The sequence below is a fragment of the Cavia porcellus genome, unplaced genomic scaffold, assembly GCF_034190915.1.
Source record: "Cavia porcellus strain 051 isolate PalLab524CR breed Dunkin Hartley unplaced genomic scaffold, mCavPor4.1 scaffold_7, whole genome shotgun sequence".
Taxonomy (NCBI): domain Eukaryota; kingdom Metazoa; phylum Chordata; class Mammalia; order Rodentia; family Caviidae; genus Cavia; species Cavia porcellus.
In genome coordinates this window covers 45302411-45321707 of record NW_026947490.1, presented here as the reverse complement: position 1 = coordinate 45321707, position 19297 = coordinate 45302411, and the positions used below count along the sequence as shown (strand labels likewise).

General features: G+C 34.8%; 1 pseudogene; it reads left to right on the top strand.

Annotated features, from left to right (window-relative positions):
- The first annotated feature begins 5906 nt into the window (after window positions 1–5906).
- Window positions 5907–19297, top strand: part of LOC134477095 (T-cell surface glycoprotein CD1a-like) — a 31403-nt pseudogene continuing 18012 nt past the window's right edge.

Sequence of the window (19297 nt, the reverse complement as noted above, 5' to 3'; positions counted from 1 at the left end):
GGTAACCACTTTTGATCACCTTGCACTTTGTATTTACATTATGTACTATGTCCATCCTTTTTATTTGACTGACTCTGTTCTGTTATGTCACATTTGGTTTTACTGTCTTCAAAAGAAAGTAATAAGAACTGTGGGAATAATAAAACACAAAGTGTGTAACTGTCGTACAAAAGAGAGGGAAAAAGTGTTCTAAATGTTATAACTGCATGTATATTTAATGTATAAGATAGATAACCATATTACTGAGTTTTGTTGGTTCATTGAACAGAACTGTTTACAGTCTCACTGTTTGAAAGTCCACTTTATATGCATTAATTTTGTAAGTTGAACATCTATTTCTAAGTTGACAATATGTAATCTATTTACTAGTGATGTCCTACTGTTTATTTTTTCTGAAATTTTGTATAACTTGTACCATTTTTCTATTTTTTCTTTTTCTCCTTAAATAAAATTAAAAAAAAAATAAAACTACACCCAGACATATAATAATCACCATCCCAGAAATCCTACATAATAATAGAATATTAAAAGCTGTCAGAGAGAAAACCCAGATCACTTATAAAGGAAAATCTATCAGAATCTCAGAGGACTTCTCAGCACAACCAATAAACTCAAGAAGAGCATGGAGTGAAGTATTCCAGATCCGAAGGGAAAATGATATCCAACCTAGACTGATGTAGCCTGAAAAATTCTCATTCAAAATTGATGGTGAAATAAGATACTTCTATGGCAAAGAACAGCTGAAGAATTTCATGATCACCAAGCCAACCCTGCAAAAAATATTGAAAGACTGTTTAGATACACAAAGAAAAAATACCTCTAAGCAAAGCAGATAATTAAACAGAACAAAAAGATAAAAATGCAACAGCAGAAAGATAACATGTCATCAGTAAACCAACATGTAACAGTTATACCCATTAATGTAAGCAGTCTCAATGCACTAATTTAAAGAAACAGACTGGCAGAATGGATCAAAAAACAAAATCCAACCATATGATGTTTACAGGAAACCCATTCAACCCAGGAGGATACTCACAGACTGAAAGTCAAAGGATGAAAAACAATACTTCACACAACAGGAAACAAACAAACAACAAAAAAAAAAGCAAAAAAGCAGGAGTAGCCATTCTGTTTGCAGACAATTTGAACTTTAAACCAACAATAATCAGAAAAGACAAAGAAGGTCACTACATACTCGGTGGGGGAAAACTCCAAGAGGACGTGAAAACTATCTTAAATATATATGCACCAAATTTCAGAGCACCCAATTACATAAAACAAGTATTAATAGAAATGAAAAATCAAATTATCAGTAACAAAGTTGTAACAAGAGACCTTAACACACCATTGACACCAAGGGACAGATCAACCAGACAGAAAATCAGCAAAGAAATAACAGAACTGAATCACACATACAGTGTTCCAGCCAACAACGTCAGAATACACATTCTTCTCAGCAGTACATGGGGAAGTCTCCAAAATAGAACATATATTAACTCACAGAACATAGTGAAATAAATGCAAAACACTTGAATTTATCCCTTGCATGTTATTGGATAATAGCGGTTTGAAATTAGAAATTAAAGACAAAAGATACTACAAATATCCCACAAACACAAGGAAACAAAATAAAACACTCTTGAGTAATCAGTGTGTTACACGGGAAATTAAAGAAGAAATTAAACAATACCTACAAGCAAACAAAAATACAAGAACAAATTATCACAATTTGTGGAATGCAATGAAAGTCGTCCTCAGAGGAAAATTTATTGCACTGAGTTCTCACATCAGGAAAAAAAAATGAGTACAGATAATTAACCTGATGTTACACTTCAAACATCTAGCAACAGAAGAACAAGTCAAGCCCAAAGCCAAAAAAAGAGAAGAAATTATAAAAATCATACCAGAAATCAATGCAATAGATGTGAAGAAAACAATCCAAATAATCAATGAATTAAACAGTTGGTTCTTTGAAAGAATAAAAAAAAATTGATAAGGCCCTAGCCAACTGTATTTAAAAAGGGAAGAAAAAGCTCAAATTCATGCAATAAAAAATGAAAAAGGTGAAATCATTACAGACTCTACAGAACTGCAGAAAATTATCAACACCTATTTTGAAAACCTCTACCCCCAAAGGTTTGAAAACACAGAAGAAATAGACAGATTCCTAGAATCATATGAGGTACCAAAGTTAGGTCAAGAAGATGTAAAACTGCTGAATAAACCAATTTCTATTAATGAAATTGAAAATTTAATTAAGTCCTTACCTACAAATAAGTGCCCAGGCCCAGAAGTATTCACTGCAGAAATCTACAAGAAATACAAAAAAACCTAATGGTGACACTCCTCAAACTCTTCAATGAAATTAAAATGGAAGCCATCCTTCCTAAGTCATTCCTGGAAAACAAATATTACTATAGTACCAAAATCTGAGAAAGACCAAACTAAAAAAGAGAACTATAGACCAATCTCCCTAATGAACACAGATGCAAAAATCCTCAGTAAAATATTGGCATATAGGACGCAGCAAATCATCAAAAAGATTATACACCATGACCAAGTGGGATTCATCCCAGGCATGCAGGAATGGTTCAAAATATGTAAATCAATAAATGCAATTCACCATATCAATAAAGCAAAAAGTAAGAATCACATGATCATTTCTATACATGCAGAAAAAGCTTTTCATAAGGTCCAACATTCATTCATGATAAGAACTTTACAAAAAACTGAAATACATGTTCTTTACCTCAATAAAATAAAGGCCATCTATGACAGACCAAAAGCCAGTATCATACTAAATGGACAAAAACTGAAGGCCTTTACTTTAAAATCAGGAACAAGAAAAGGATGTCCTTTATCACCACTCCTATTTAATATAGTACTGGAAATACTAGCCAGAGCAATTAGACAAGAGAGAGAAATAAAAGGGGTAAAGATAGGAAAAGAAGTAGTTACATTATCATTGCTTGCAGATGACACAATACTCTTCATAGAAGACCCGCTAAACTCCATTGAAAGACACTTAGATATAATAAATTAATTCAGTAATGTAGCTGGATATAAAACCAATACTAAAAAATCAATAGCATTCCTATACACTAACAACAAAATCACTGACAGAGAAATAAGAGAAGCCACATCTTTCACACTAGCAACCAAAAAAAAAAATATTTAGGAATTAGTCTTACAAAATAAGTAAAAGACCTATACAGGGAAAATTATAATACACCGAATAAAGAAATTGAAGAGGATCTCAGAAAATGGAAAGACATCCATTGCTCAGGGATAGGAAGAATAAATATTGTGAAAATGGCAATTCTCCCAAAACTCTTATACAGATTCAATGCAATACCAATAAAAATACCATCAACATACCTCATAGATCTAGAGAAATCACTCCTAAAATGCATCTGGAGCAAGAAGAGACCTAGAATAGCAACGACAGTTCTAAGCAGCAAAAGCAAGGCAGGAGGCATCACAATCCCTGACTTGACATTATACTACAAAGCAACCGTAGTAAAATCAACATGGTACTGGAATCACAACAGAACCGAAGATCAATAGAATAGATTAGAAGATACAACTTCAACTACAAACACACTCAACCACCTTTTCTTTGATAAAGGAGCCAAACTTGTTCACTGAAAGAACGAGTGTCTTTAATAAATGGTGTGGAAAAACCGGATCTCTGTATACCGAAAACTAAAACTAGACCCATGCCTCTCACTATGTGCTAAATTAAAATCTAAATGGATCAAAGATCTGAATATTAAAACTGAAACACTAAACCTATTGGAAGACAAATTGGGTAGAAACTTTGAAGATATAGAGGTAGGTAGAGAATTCATGAACAGCACCCAAACCGCACCGGAAATACTTCCCAGAATCAATAACTGGGATCACCGCTTATTAAAAAGTTTCTGCATGTCAAAGGAAATTTCCACCATGGTGAAAAGAAAATGCACAAACTGGGAAAATCTTAGTGAACTCTCCCTCAGACAAAGGACTTCTGTCTAAACATATGAAGAATTTCAAAAAATCAGATCCCCAAAATTCAAAGATCCAATCCAAAAATGGGCATCTAAGATAAATACACACTTCTCAGATGAAGAAATACAAATGGCAAATAAATACATGAAAAAATGTGCATCATCATTACTCATTAGAGAAATGCAAATCAAAACCATGCTGAGATCTGATTTCACTCCTGAAATAATGTCCAGGATCAAGAAAGCCACCAACAACAAATGCTGGAGAGACTGTGGGAAAAAAGGAACTAATCTGCACTGTTGGTTTGAGTGTAGACTGGTGCAACCATTGTGGAAGTCAATCTGGAAATTTCTCAAAAAGCTGAAATTGGAAGTCCCACATGTTCCAGCTATTCCACTGCCAGGCATATTCCCAGAAGAACTGAAAACATCATACCACAGTGATATATATCCAACCATATTTATAGCAGCAGAATTTGTAATAGCCAGATTTTGGAAACAACCTAAGTGTCCAACAAATTAGGAATGGATAAAAAAGTTGAGCTATTTTTATACAATGGAGTACTACTCAACTATAAAGAATGATCACATTGAGATATTTATAAATAAATGGGCATAGGTTGAGACAATACTCATAAGTGAAATAAATCAAACTCACATGTATGAATACTGAATAGTTTCGCTAGTGTAAGAAATGATACAAATACATAGAAGTGTGTGGTAATCATGATTCCCCATTATATAGTTTTGAAATCTTATAGAGTTTTCACTCACTAATTGGAATGGTTTTATTCTGGGATGTTTAATATTATTGTCTGTGATGATATGAACAACTATTTTGAAGAAAACAATACATTATAATAGCTAGTGCTGATTTAGTATCTTCTTGTTCTGAGGTCCAATCAAATTATTGTTCTTTTGTCTCCATTCCTTTTATCATGTTGTATCTTATTGGATTTTATTATATATAATAGTATAAACAGAAATTTTTTATACACAAAGAGATAATATAGAAACCATTTTTCATTTTCTGTTAGCTGGTTCTAAATACCTTGTAATACTTTCATCCTCTTGAATGATTTCACACTTCCTTGATATGTTTGATGCTATAGTATATGAAGTTATATTCAAATATTTCAAGGAAAAAGACACTATGGTAACTACTGTTAAGTCACTTTATCTTTTGTTGAAACACTATGTTGCTTACATTGTTCTGTTCTGACCAGTATTGTTATGTTGTTCTGTTCTCTTTTATCTCAACCTCCCCCTTTTTAAAATTTATTTATTTTTTATTATTATCTTTCAATTAAGGGAAATTTTTTTTAAAAATTAGCAGGATATAGTATAGTAACTTTTTTGATTTCTTATTAACCAGATTTAGAAGAGTTGCAGAGGAAAAGAAGGTACAAAGGAGCACAAGTGCAAAATTCCAGAATGAATCAGCAGGTAATCAGAGGAGGAAAGAAAGGGAAGAGAAGGTGAAAATAATGAATGAGAGAAGGAAGGCACAATTTAGTTCACAGAGGCACAGTGTGGGAAAGTAAGGTGCAAATTGACATAAGACAATCCTGGGATTGGTTAAAAAAATGGAGCCCTTAATGTATCAGAGGCAGCATATTAAGGAATGCATTGTAGAATATGGAACATGAAAAGAGACTTCTCTAAAAAGAGCAATTAGAGAAGGTGGAAGGAGGTGGAAGGACAAAAGATGTCCATGACCTGAAGCAAGACAGGATAAAACACTTGAAAAACTCCTGCCCCTTAATCTTAAGATTATTCTCACACTGCAACTGGAAATCATTCATAAGTTCCTGGACTTCTCTGACGAATCCCAACATGTAGACTTGAAATAGCTCCATCAACTCCAAAATCTCATGATTGGTGAAGTCTCCTTTAGACCATGGTTTCTTAAATATGATAGTGCCTGTGTCGCTGTCGAAGCTAACAGGCTCCATATTTGCCAACCAGCCTGGGCATCAACTTTGTGCCATGCTATGGTTGAAAAAGGACGAGATTTGGATGGCACGGGAAGAAGTCAATCCCTGTAAGGCTGTGAAAAAAGGAACCCTAAAGTGGAGAAAAGAAAGAAAGCAAGAAGGAAAGACAACAAAACTCTGAATGTGTACAAAACATGAGATCTGACCCATCTGAGAGCCCCAGAGCATCAGGTTCCAGCCCCAACCTCCAGAATGTTAGAAGAGGCCTGGAGACTTTAGGACTCAGACCCTCAATGCCTCCTGGTGAACACAGCCTGCCTTTACTGATCCCATGCACCAGAGTCAGGAGATGCCAGAGCTCCTCTTACCGTTCTGAGTGTTACCAGCTGGGAAGAGATATGCAAGCAATGCCAGTGTCAGGAGCAGCATTTCACTGAGAGAGATCTTCTTTACCTCAGTTGGTGTTTGATCTCTGAGTTTAGCAACTCTTTTATGCTCTGTACTTCATAGTAGTGACTTTCTCTCTCTTTTACCTGACAATCTCTTCCTCATGGAAATTTTGTATCAGTGAATCATTTGCCTCCCACTCTCGAGGTTCTCCTACTCCATTTCCCCTGTGGTCCTGACTTCCAGACTGACTCTTGTCTCCCTGAGTCCTAGTTTCTCTCCCTGTCCTCAGCTTTCTTCATGTGAGCTCAGAAAATCCCTATCTGGCAAGAAACTTCTCTCCACTTGCATAAGCCATAATTGATATATCTAGATGCCCAAAAAATTCTAAATATCTGCTCCACCTCTGTCCTGCATCTTCCTAGGAATATATTCATCATTTATCCACCCAAATGAGTATCTCCTCTCTGTTGTCCCATTACTTTTTTCCAATGTTCTTTTTCTCCACTTTCCTATTTCATCATTGTCTAGGTCGGCAAGTCCCAGGTTTCTGCGTCTGGTTTTCCATTTTCATATTTTGACTTCCACTTTAACACACTCTGTATAATGTTCAACTGTGACAATAAAATCAGTGAAGGCATATAAATCTAGAGGAAAATATAGTAGATATCACATAGATTAAAATCCTGTACAACTCAAAATATGGCAAAAATATATCTCTTATTCTAGCTTACTTTTTGACAAGATTATATCTGTTTTAATAAATAGAGGCTAATGACACTGGAATGCCTTTAATTAAGTAATTGGTGGTCAAATTTTTTTTTGGTGTTTTTTGAGAGTGCTACGCAGTTTAAGTTGTCCTTAAGTTCACGTTGTAACACAGATAGGTCTCAAACTTACTGTAATCCTCCTACCTCAGCCTCCAGAGTTCTGGGACAAAAATATTGCACCACCAGGCCAGGTTATTTTTGTTTATTTTGTTTGGTTTTGTACTGGGAATCAAAGTCATAACTTTGCACTTGCCAGTAGAGTGGAGTGCTATTGAGCTACATCCTTAGCCATTAATCTAATCATTTTAAACCTGTACAAAAATTCCAGTGGAATGAAAGGCATTACCGTATATAGTACTCTAATACAAATCAACACCTAGAAAACTGTCAAAATGTGGAAAAAGTCTCTGTTATTAAAACAGTGGTAAAATGCTGTTTTTATAATATTGTTAATACAATATGTAACACCATATCAAAATATTGCTTATATGGAATTCCTTGATTTCTTCATGTTTAATGGTATAAACTTCAGCATTTACATGGATTCTTTTACTCAACTTTCTGGATCCTTAACTCCCTCTATAAATTTTTGAAAGGAACAAATACACAATGAATGAATGAGGAGCAAGGAAAGAATGAGGCTAGAGTGATAAGAATCTCATTTTCAAGTTTTATATGTGGATATCCAGTTTTCCCAAGATTATTTGAGGAGAAAAATTTGTTTTCTCAAATATGCATTTTGGGAAATCTTGTTGAGATGGCTGTAGATGCACAGGTTTCTTTCTAGGTATTAATTCTGTTTACTGGTATTATGTTTATATGTTAATGTGCCCTCGGCCTGATAAAGTTCCATTTTTTTTTCTTGTCCAGTTTCATAAAGATTTTGCTTTGCCTTTCATGAACTTAATATAAATATTATATGTAAAAAAGAATATAAGGAAAAGATAGAAACTACAAAGACCTCACTTCACAAGATGGTGAAAAAAAAATCAGAAATCTAAGGAAAAGTTAGAAGCCACAAAAATTATTTGAAAAAATTTATTTCTATTTTTTATTACAGTAAATATAATATTAATTTTCTCACAATACTTTGCTAATTCCTTTTATTGGTGAGATCTGGGTATCCTTCTTCTACTTTGAAAAATCTGAATGAAAATTAAAGATATCTCATGAGCTGTCATAAATTTGAATGTTGTGAATGTTAATTCCAGTACAACCAAACCAGTACTGTGAACATGAATGAGCTCTGATAGCAACAATATAAGGCTAAAAGAGAAGTAAATGAAACATAAAACTACAGAGAAATAATCAAGGAAATGTAAAAATGTTTTATATTTTCAATTTCTATAAAAGGAGAAGTAGATTTTAGACTGTCTCTAGCCACTTAATCAAAGGTCAGCGTGGACATGTGAGAGAATAGTGATTTTAGTAATTTGCTACATATCAAGCAACTTGAGCTTAACACAGATATTCAAAGGGGTTAAATCTGACACATGAAAGGAAGGAGGATTAGAGTATTTCCAGAAATATGTAGAGATAACGGTGAAAAAAATGATAGACAAAAGAAGAGGGCTTAAGAATTAACACCATGTTCCTTTTCTTTATTTTGTGAAATCAACATATTGAAACAGTTTTGGATCCAAGAAAATATATTATTTTGAATTTGAAATACAGGGCTAAGAAAAATAAGGATCATGAAGCATGCATGCACCCTTGTAGACAACTGAAAAGACAAATCTAGGCTAACCCGAAAAAGTGAATGGGGGAGGCCGACAATAGGAAGTATGTGGAAGCTTTACTGGTATTCATTCATATGTTAGCAAATAATTTTCTGAGCCTGAATAAACACAGAAACAAATTCTAGAATCAAACATGACAAACACTGCAATTTATAATCCTAACAAAATTAGTTTATACTGTAGAATTCTGAGTGTAAAATACTGGCACTTGCTCTTTTTATGATGCCTTCACTTCAAGTAATCTTAAGCTATGAAATTCTAAATACCAAATATTTTTGAGATAAGTAAAATTCTAGGAAAAATATCTTTATGTCTCTATATTAAGTCAAAGTCAGAGGAAATCTGGCCACACTGTCACTCCTGTGTTAAGAAAACACTAAGTGTGATGAGAACCTTCTCTCTTATTCATGCCTTACCAATATTTCCACAAGGCATTTTAGGTGGAGGAAAGAACCAAGTATGTTTTGACAAGCAATCAGAGATATTTATCCTAAGACATTAGCACCTATCTTGTGTCAATATGACTTTGACTATTTTAAAATATATATTTTGAGTACAATTGAAAAATATGAGCTGTGCTCAATAGGATTGGCTTAAATTGCCTTATGTTTTTCCTGGAAGAAATGTAGTAATAAATGATATTAATTATACCAGTTACTGACTTTATTATGTGGGCTAAAAATGCACAATGAATGATGCCACATTCTCTACTACTGAAAATAAATACATTATTGTTTATTGTACATGAAAGATTCTCATTGCCTTCTAGAAAATCCAGAACAGATCTCCGGACATCAAAGTATATATCTTTTACCAGTATTCCAAGAATTCATCACATCAGACTGTATTTTATTAGATGAAAGATAGACACAAGACAGAGGCTGTCAGTTGTCATCCACATGATTTTTTTTTCATCATACGTCTTTTATTTTGGATAGGACTCCCCAGTGTATTCCATACAGTGTAGATTCATATACAAGAACAAGTCTTAATACAGCCATGACACCAAAGACATAATAATTGTATTATGTTGTATTATTGTATTATTAATTGACACTGATCAAGTAGACTCAGTGTTCCACATGACACTAGTGACATAAGGCAGTAACAACAGGCAGCTATTACAGTGACCCTGAAATAGATGCTAAATACCTTGATAGGATGCTCCAGGGTTTAGTACAGTCCAAGGGACACATACCTTAGAGTCAAAAAATACCAGAGGGAGTGAGATTCTGAGGCCTCTCTCAGGGTGTCTCAGGGTGACATTATGGTTTCTCCTGAGGGCCAAGTTTTGCCAATTTGAACCACACTTCTGTAACTCATTCCAGCATTGTTTTCACTTTAATCATCCCTTTCTTGGTTTTAAGTTCAGCTCAGGGTACTAATCCATTCATGTTACAGTTTCTGTCTGAATGTTTCCCAAAGACTCATGCAGTCAGGGAGAAGGACAAGTTTTTTTTTAGAAAAAAGAGCCCAGACATTAACATGATGTATGTGAATGCCAGGGCTTCCATATACACATCCTGTCCTTTAGTAATTGATTGACAATTTCATCTGAAATTTTCCACGTGGCTTGTATAGTATTTGCATCCATACCATGGAAGCAAGAGCTTTTCATATCAGTTTTCCTTACATTTTAAATTACAAGGTTGACCTGAGATTTTACATCTCTGATGGAATCATAAGTTGTGATTTTGATTGTCCAGATTTTAAAATCCGTAAGTACGGAAGTGAAATTCTTCCCAGAGTTTTTTCCCTTCCCTTTCTCCCTCCCTCTTCCTCTTCTTCCTTCTCCTCCTTCTTGCTTCTTATCCTCCTTTTTTCTTTTCTTTCTTCCTCTTTCTCTTTTCTCCTAAGCCTTCTTTAACTTTATCAATAGCCTCCTCCTCCTTCTTCCTCTTTCTCTTTCTTCTCCTCCTCCTTCTCCTCCCTGCTACATTTTTTTCTTATAGTGTCTCACTATGCTGCCAAAGTGAGCCTCACACTCATAAATATTCTGCTTCAACCTCTTGAACACCTAAGGTTACCGGTATGTACCATAACATTTATTTTTGGTCTTCCTCTGAGCCAGGCTCCACCATGGGAATCAGCAAAAAGACAAACCACATAAAGACTTAGCAAAAAAGACAGACCACATCTACCTGTGATCTAGGCTCCACAATGGGGATCAGGAAGCAACTCAGAATGAAGATAAACCATGCCTTCTCATGAGCCAGGCTTCACCATGGGAATTGGGAAAAGATTCAACAAGAAAAGCAGCCATGCCTTCCTGTGAAGTCAGCTGGTGCGCTGGTTGGGAAACCAGAAAAAACATATCCTTTCATCCAGTTAAGGAACTGGCTGATTTGGAGGACTCAGGGTGAGATGATAGTAACTGAGGTGAAAGAAATAGCTTGATGCTCATATTTGATTAGCTTTGCAGACATGGAGCTGATAGTCTGGGCATATATTTGGGGGATGGCATTGTGCCTTTGGGAACTGTAGGGAAATTCCTCCTGTCTTGTTTTTTAAATCTAATGTTTTGTTTCATTTTACTGTTTTATTTTATTCCTGTTTCTAGTAAATTGAACAATTATTTGGAAGATAACAATATTCACTATTAACAACCATCATTGAATTCCAGTCATCTTGTTTTGAAAACCTGTATAGCTATTGTTAGTTGTCATTTTGTTTTGTTGTTTTTTAGGTTTGTTTGCTTCTTGATTTTTCTTTTTTCTCTTTAAAATTTTTTAGATATTATTATTATTATTATTATTATTATTATTATTATTATTTTGCTTTTGGGAATTGAGCTCTGGTTCTTGTACTTCCCAGGCACTGTGCCTCTAAGCTGTATCACCAGCCCTGCTTCATAAAAGTTAGCCGCTCAGAATTTTGTAGCCTCATTTTAACTTTGCAAAAAATTAATCTCTTTTCTAAAATTTACTTGGAATAATTTATTTTGTTTTAAACCATGGATTAACAAATATATAGAAAAAAACATATTTCTATAAATAATGAAACTATTTCAGCGCTTTACACAGTTATAAACACCATGATCAAGGAAGGCAAACTTACCCAACAGAAACAAATTTCAGATGGAGACAGCCATGGAACATTCAAGTAGGAGTTAGAGAGGGGAATCCTGGATAACGGACTTCTGAATACCCCATTAACATTATCTTTCATGAGTTTTCACTAAATTGGTATATAAGTAACAGAATACTTACAGTACCTCTATGTTATCTTTATACTTAGTACCCTAAATAAAACTAAGGCTCTTTCTTTCTTTCTTTGTTTCTTTCTTTCTTTCTTTTTCTATCTTTCTTTCTTTGTACTGCAGATCTAAATCATGACTTTGGGCTTGCCAGGTAGGTGCTGTGCTGCTAAGCTAAATCTCTGGCCTTTTTAAATTTTCTGGGTCAGGAATCCAACTCAAGCCTTGTGCCACTAATCTATATACTCACTTTCATTTCTTTATATGGGATTACAAATAAACTTTATTCCTTATAAATTTTATTTTGAAGATGCCCTCTATAAATAAAAATAATAATTAGTGGCATAAGCTGAATACATGTACCCACTCAAGAAATCTAAGTGTTCTCAACTCATCAGTTACTCTTTTTGTTTTAATATTTTATTTAAAAGGAAAAAAAAAGAAGAAAAAAGCAGAACAAAACAAAACAGTGTAAGGGTACAAGTAATTCAGAACTACAGAAAAGCAAAAAAAAAACAAAAAACAAAAAACAGTATGCTATCACCAGTTAATAGATTACTCGCTATCATCTTAGAAACGGTGTTTCAGGTCACAGGATCAAAGCACACAAAGCGAACATTCAGACAGTGAGACTGCAAGCAGTTGTGTTCAGTAATCCAATCTAAACTATTAATATGGTCTTCTATGCAACACACTTAACACCCTTGCTGTTGTATCCTTCAGGGCACTTTTCTTTCCCTCTCTTTATTACAACAAAATTCATAAATTTTGGGCTTTATTGCTCCCTTAGATTTTATTATTTTTTTTGGTAAGAGAATAAAATTAAGCATGATAAAATAAAGCTATCAGTCAAAACCAAGGATAGACATAGCACAAGATGTAACAACAGAGTACAAGGTTATCAACAATGGTTACCATATTGCCTCTTGTATCCTTAAGATGAATTGTCTATCTCTTTAGGTATTATAGAGTTAAACATAACAGTAGAGAACAAGACCAATAAAACCTAAATTTGTAAGTCTTACAGCACCTCAAAAGAGGATAATAGTCAAATCAGAATGGGAATCATAGTGAATCTTATTGCCTTTATAGTAGTTGCCTATACTCTGATACTTGATACTTTCATACAGAGCAGAATAGAGTTTAATCAGTCAAAACAGGACTTTAGTTGATAGGAAATCATAAAAGTTACTATAATATATCCTTCTAGATATTTGATTTTTTCCCCTTAGTTTAAAAATGGAATTTAAAAAATGAAATAATTTTTTAATGAATAACGGAGAGGATGAGATAAAAGGGGGCATAACAATACAGGTTAAAGCATGACACTTTCAGCAACCTAGTGTTTCACCACCAAATAACCCGACTTAATAGTAGTTACCATAGTGTATTTTTCTTTGAAATATTTGAATATAACTTCATATGTATAGCATCAAACATATCAAGACTGTGTAACACCATTCAATTGGAGGAAAGCTTTGTAGAGTATTTAGAACCAGCTAATAGAAAAAAAAAATGATCAATGATTTCTATATTATCTCTTTGCCTATAACAATTTTTGTTTATAGTACTACATATGATAAAATCCAGCAAGTTACAACATGAGAAAATCAATGGAGACAGAAGAGCCATAGTTTGGTGTGGCTTTAAGACAAGATGGTATTAAATCAGCACTAGCCATCATGATGTATTATTTTCTTCAAAGTAGCTGTTCATTGCATCACAGGCCATAATATCAAACAGCCCAGAATAAAGCCATTCCAATTAATGAGTGAAAATTTTGTAAGGTTTCAAAGCCACATAATGGGGAATCATGTTTATCATGTACTTTTATATATTTGAATCATTTACTACATTAGGGAAACTATTTGGTGTTCACAAATACGAGTTTGATTTTGTTCACTTATGAGTATGGTTTCAAGCTGCACCCATTTATTGATAAATACATCAGTGTGATCCTTCTTTATAGCTGAGTAGTACTCCATTGTGTAGAAATACCACAGCTTTTTTATCCATTCCTCAGTTGATGGACATTTGGGTTGCTTCCAAGATCTGGCAATTACAAATTGTGCTGCTATAAACATAGGTGCGCATATATTACTGTGGTATGATGGTTTCAGTTCTTCTGGGAATATGCCTAGAAGTGGAATAGCTGGAACAAATGGGACTTCCAATCCCAGGTTTTTGAGGAATCTCCAGACTGACCTCCACAAAGGTTGTACCAGTCTACACTCCCACCAACAGTGTAGGAGAGTTCTTTTTTCCCCATAGGCTCTCCAGCACTTGTTGTTGTTGGTTTTCTTGATCCTGGCCATCCTTTCAGGAGTGAGATGTGTGGCTTTAATTTGCATTTCCCTAATAACCTAACGATGATGGACATTTTTTCATGTATTTATTTGCCATTTGTATTTCTTCCTCTGAGAAGTGTGTGTTCATCTCATATGCCCATTTTTGGATTGGATCTTTCAATTTTGGGGGTCTGATTTTTTTTTAATTCTTACATGTTTTAAACAAAAGTTCTTTGTATGAGGGGGAGTTCACTAAGATGTTTTCCCAATTTGTGTGTTTTCTTTTCACTATGCTGGAGTTTTTTTGATTTTTTTTTTGTTTGTTTGTTTTGTTTTTTGACTTACAGAAACTTTTTAATAAGAGGTGGTCCCAGTTATTGATTCTGGGAAGTATTTCCCGTGCAGTTTGAGTCCTGATCATGAATTCTCTACCTAACCCTATGCCTTCAAGGTTTCTACCGAATTTGTCTTCCAATAGATTTAGTGTTTCTGTTTTAATATTCAGATCTTTGATCCATGTAGATTTTAATTTAGTACATGGTGATAGGCTTGGGTCGAGTTTTAGTTTTTGGCAAATGGAGAGCCAGTTTTTCCAACACCATTTATTAAAAAAGACTGTCATTTTGCCTGCTTGGCTATTTTATCGAAGATAAGGTGGTTGAGTGTGTTTGTAGTTGTGGTTGTATCTTCTAATCTATTCCATTGATCCTCTGCTCTGTTGTGATTCCAGTATCATGTTGATTTTACTACTGTTGCTTTGTAGTATAACTTCAAGTCAAGGATTGTGATTCCTCCTGCCTTGCCTTTGTTGCTTAGAATTGCCTTTGATATTTTAGGTCTCTTCTGGTTCCAGATGAACTTTAGGAGTGATTTCTCTAGATCTATAAGGTATGTTGATGGTATTTTTATTGGGATTGCATTGAATCTGTATAACAGTTTTGAGAGAATGGCCATTTTCACAATGTTTATTCTTCATATCCATGAACATGGGATGTCTTTCCATTTTCTGAGATCATCTTCAATTTCTTCCTTCAGTGTATTATAATTTTCCCTGTATAGGTTTCACTTCTTTTGTAAGAGCAATTCCTAAATATTTCATTTTTTGCTTGCTAGTGTGAAGAGTGTGGCTTCTCTTTTTTCTCTCTCTGTGATTTTGTTGTTAGTGTATAAGAATGCTATTGATTTTGGAGTATTGATTTTGTACGCAGCTACATTACTGAATTTATTTATTATATCTAAGAGTCTTTCAATGGAGTTTAGGGGGTCTTCTATGTAGAGTATCATGTCATCTGCAAATAATGACAATTTAACTTCTTCTTTTCCTATCTTTACCCCTTTTATTTTTCTCTCTTGTCTAATTGCTCTGGCTAGTACTTCCAGTACATTATTAAATAGGAGAGGTGAAAAAGGACATCCTTGTCTTGTGCCTGATTTCAAAGTAAAGGCTTTCAATTTTTGGCCATTTAGTATGATACTGGCTGTTGGTGTGTTGTAGACAGCATTTACTATATTGAGGTAAAGACCATCTATTCCAATTTTCTGTAAAGTTCTTATCATGAATGAATGTTGGACCTTATCGAAGGCTTTTTCTGCATCTATGGAAATGATCATGTGATTCTTACTTTTGGCTGTATTGGTATGGTGGATTACATTTATTGGTTTGCATATGTTGAAACATCCCTGCATCCCTGGGATGAATCCCACTTGGTCATGTTGTATAATCTTCTTGGTGATTTGCTGCCTCCTATTTGCCAATAATTTATTGAGGATTTTTGCATCTGTGTTCATTAGGGAGATTGGTCTGTAGTTCTCTTTTTCGGTTGGGTCTTTCCCAGGTTTTGGTACAAGAGCAATATTTGTGTCCAGGAATGACTTGGGAGGGATTGCTTCCCTTTCAATTTCATTGAAGAGTTTGAGGAGTGTTGTCATTAGGTCCTCTTTGTATTTCTTGTATAATTCTGCAGTGAATCCGTCTGGGCCTGGGCTCTTCTTTCTAGGTAAGAAATTAATTACATGTTCAATTTCATTGATAGAGATTGGGTTATTCAGCAGTTTTACATCCTCTTGATCTAGCTTTGGTGCTTCATATGTTTCTAAGAATCTGTCTATTTCTTCTGTGTTATCAAGCTTTGAGAGTAGAGGTTTTTGAAACAGGTGTTGATTGATCTTCTGTATTTCTATTGAGTCTGTAGTGACTTCACCTTTTTCATTTCTTACTGCATGGATTTGAGCTCTTCCCTTTTTAAAATAAGGTTGGCTAGGGGCTTATTGATTTTATTTATTCTTTCAAAGAAACAACTTTTTGATTCGTTGATTCTTTGGATTGTTTTCTTAGTCTCTATTGCATTTATTTCTGCTCTGATGTTTATAGTTTCCTCTCTTCTTTTGGCTTTGGGCTTGACTTGCTCTTCTTTTTCTAGCTCTTTGTTGTGTAGCACCATGTTGTTTATTTGTATTCATTCTGTTTTCCTGATGTGGGAGCTCAGTGAATAAATTTTCCTCTGAGGACGGCTTTCATTGGATCCCATAGATTCCGGTAAGTTGTATTTGTATTTTCATGTGTTTGTAGGTATTCCTTAATTTCTTTTTTAAGTTCCTCTGTGATCCACTGATTACACAGGAGTGTGTTATTCAGTATCCATGTGTTTGTGGGATTTTTGCAGTATCTTTTATCATTAATTACTAATTTCATGGCGCTATGGTCCGATAGCATGCAAGGGATAATTTCAACTCTTTTGCATTTATTGAAATATTTTCTGTGTGTTAATATAACATCTATTTTAGAAAATGACCCATGTACTGCTGAGAAGAATGTGTATTCTGTTATTGTTTGGTGGAATACTCTGTATATGACTATTAAGACCATTTGTTCACAGGTGCAATTCAGTTCTTTTATTTCTTTGTTGATTTTCTGTTTGGTTGATCTGTCCATTGGTGTCAATGGTGTGTTAAGATCTCCTGTCAGAATTGTGTTACTGCTGATTTGGTTTTTCATTTCTGTTAGTACTTGTTTTATATAACTGGGTCCTCTGTTGTTTGGTGCATATATATTTAAGATAGTTATCTCTTCCTATTGAAGTTTTCCCCTAACCAGTATGTAGTTACCTTCTCTATCCTTTCTAATCATTATTGGCTTGAAGTTGACTTTGTCTGCAAACAGAATAGCTACCCCTGCCTTTTTTTTTTTTTTTTTTTGCATTCCTATTGCATGGAGTGTTGTTCTCCATCCTTTGACTTTGAGTCTGTGAGTGTCCTTTTGAGTTAGGTGGGTTTCTTGTAAACAGCATATGGTTGGATTTTGTTTCTTGATCCATTCTGCCAGTCTGTTTCATTTAATTGGTGTATTAATACCGTTTACATTCATAGTAAGAAGTGTTATAAATTGGTTTATGGTAGACATATTATCTTTCTGCTGTTGCATGTTTATATTTCTTCTGTTCAATTGTCCGCTCTGTTTAGTGGTTTTTTCCTAAATGTATCTAGGCTGTCTTTGAGTATTCTTTGCAGGGTTGGCTTGGTGATCATGAAGTTTTTCAGCTGATCTTTGTCATGGAAGTATCTTATTTCTCCATCAAATTTGAAGGACAGTTTTGCAGGGTACATTAGCGTAGGTTGGAAATCATTTTCCTTTAGGATCTGAAATAGATCACTCCATGCTCGTCTTGACTTTATTGTTTGTGCTGAGAAGTCTGCTGTAATTCTAATAGGTTTTCCTTTATAGGTGATCTGTTTTTTTCTCTCTGACAGCCTTTAATATTCTATTCTTTTGTTCAATTTCTGAGATGGTCATTATTATATGTCTGGGTGTAGATTTATTTTGGTTTTGACTATTTGGAGATCTATATGCTTCATTGATCTTGATATCAGTTTCCAATCTCTTGTTTGGGAAATTTTCAGCTATTAATTCTCTAAATATCCTCTTGACCTTCTTTATGTTGTCCCCTTCTTTTTCGTTTATCCTTATCAACCTTATGTTGTTTCTCTTAGCGTCATCCTGTAGGTGTTGAATTGTTATTCCCTGATTTCTTGTTATTTTTAAAAGATCTTTTCTTTCCTGTTCACTTGATGCAATCTTGTCTCTGAGGTCTGAGATTCTATCTTCACATTCATTGAGGCGGTTTTTACAACTTTCAATGGAGTTTTTGATTTCCTTTATATCTCTTTGCATCTGTTTTATGTATCCTGTTTGTTTCTTATATTGTTCATCAAGGGATTCTTTTTGTTTAGTTCCTCTAATTTTAAACTGCTTCTTCTTTAGCTATGTTTAGCATCTGCTTCATTTCTTTTATCAATTCTTCTTTCATCTGAGAGAATGTTTCTAGTTTGAATTTCTTTAAAGCTTCCCATACTTGCTTCTTTATTTCAGTTACCATTATTTCAGGTATTTCAAGCATGTGGCCTGTGTATTCTACTATGCACATGGCTCCTGGGCTTTCTTGGGATGGGATGGATGTTTGAGATTGCATTTTGGACTTTCATTTTGTCATTTTCCTGTATTTCGGAGCTTCAAGTGTTGTTCCAGGTGTGGGAGAGAGATCCACCAGCCTGGGATGGGGTACCCTGTGATGGCCCCACTCACTGGACCCAGCAGGGAACTATGGCCTGCTCCTCAGGCCAGGAAGAGTGTCTCCTCAGGCTGGGTGGATCTCCCAGCTGCCGCTGCCACAGTCTCTGATCTGGCCTGGTCACCGGGTTCGGTGGGGAACTGGCGTGGGTCCCCAGGTCAGGGAGAAAGTTTCTGCAGGCTGGGCAGAGCTCCGAATTGCCGCTGCTACAGTCTCTGTACTGGCCTGGTCCCGAGGTCCGGTGGGGAACCGGCCTGGGTCCCCAGATCAGGGAGAAAGTTCAGGTACTCTTTTGTGTGGGAATAAAGTACAATAACAGTACAGAAGTAACCCATAAGCCAACTCAAGATCTAACAATACGATGGTACTAAATATAATAACAGTACAGAACTAAACCTTAAGCCAATTCAGTATCTCATTGGG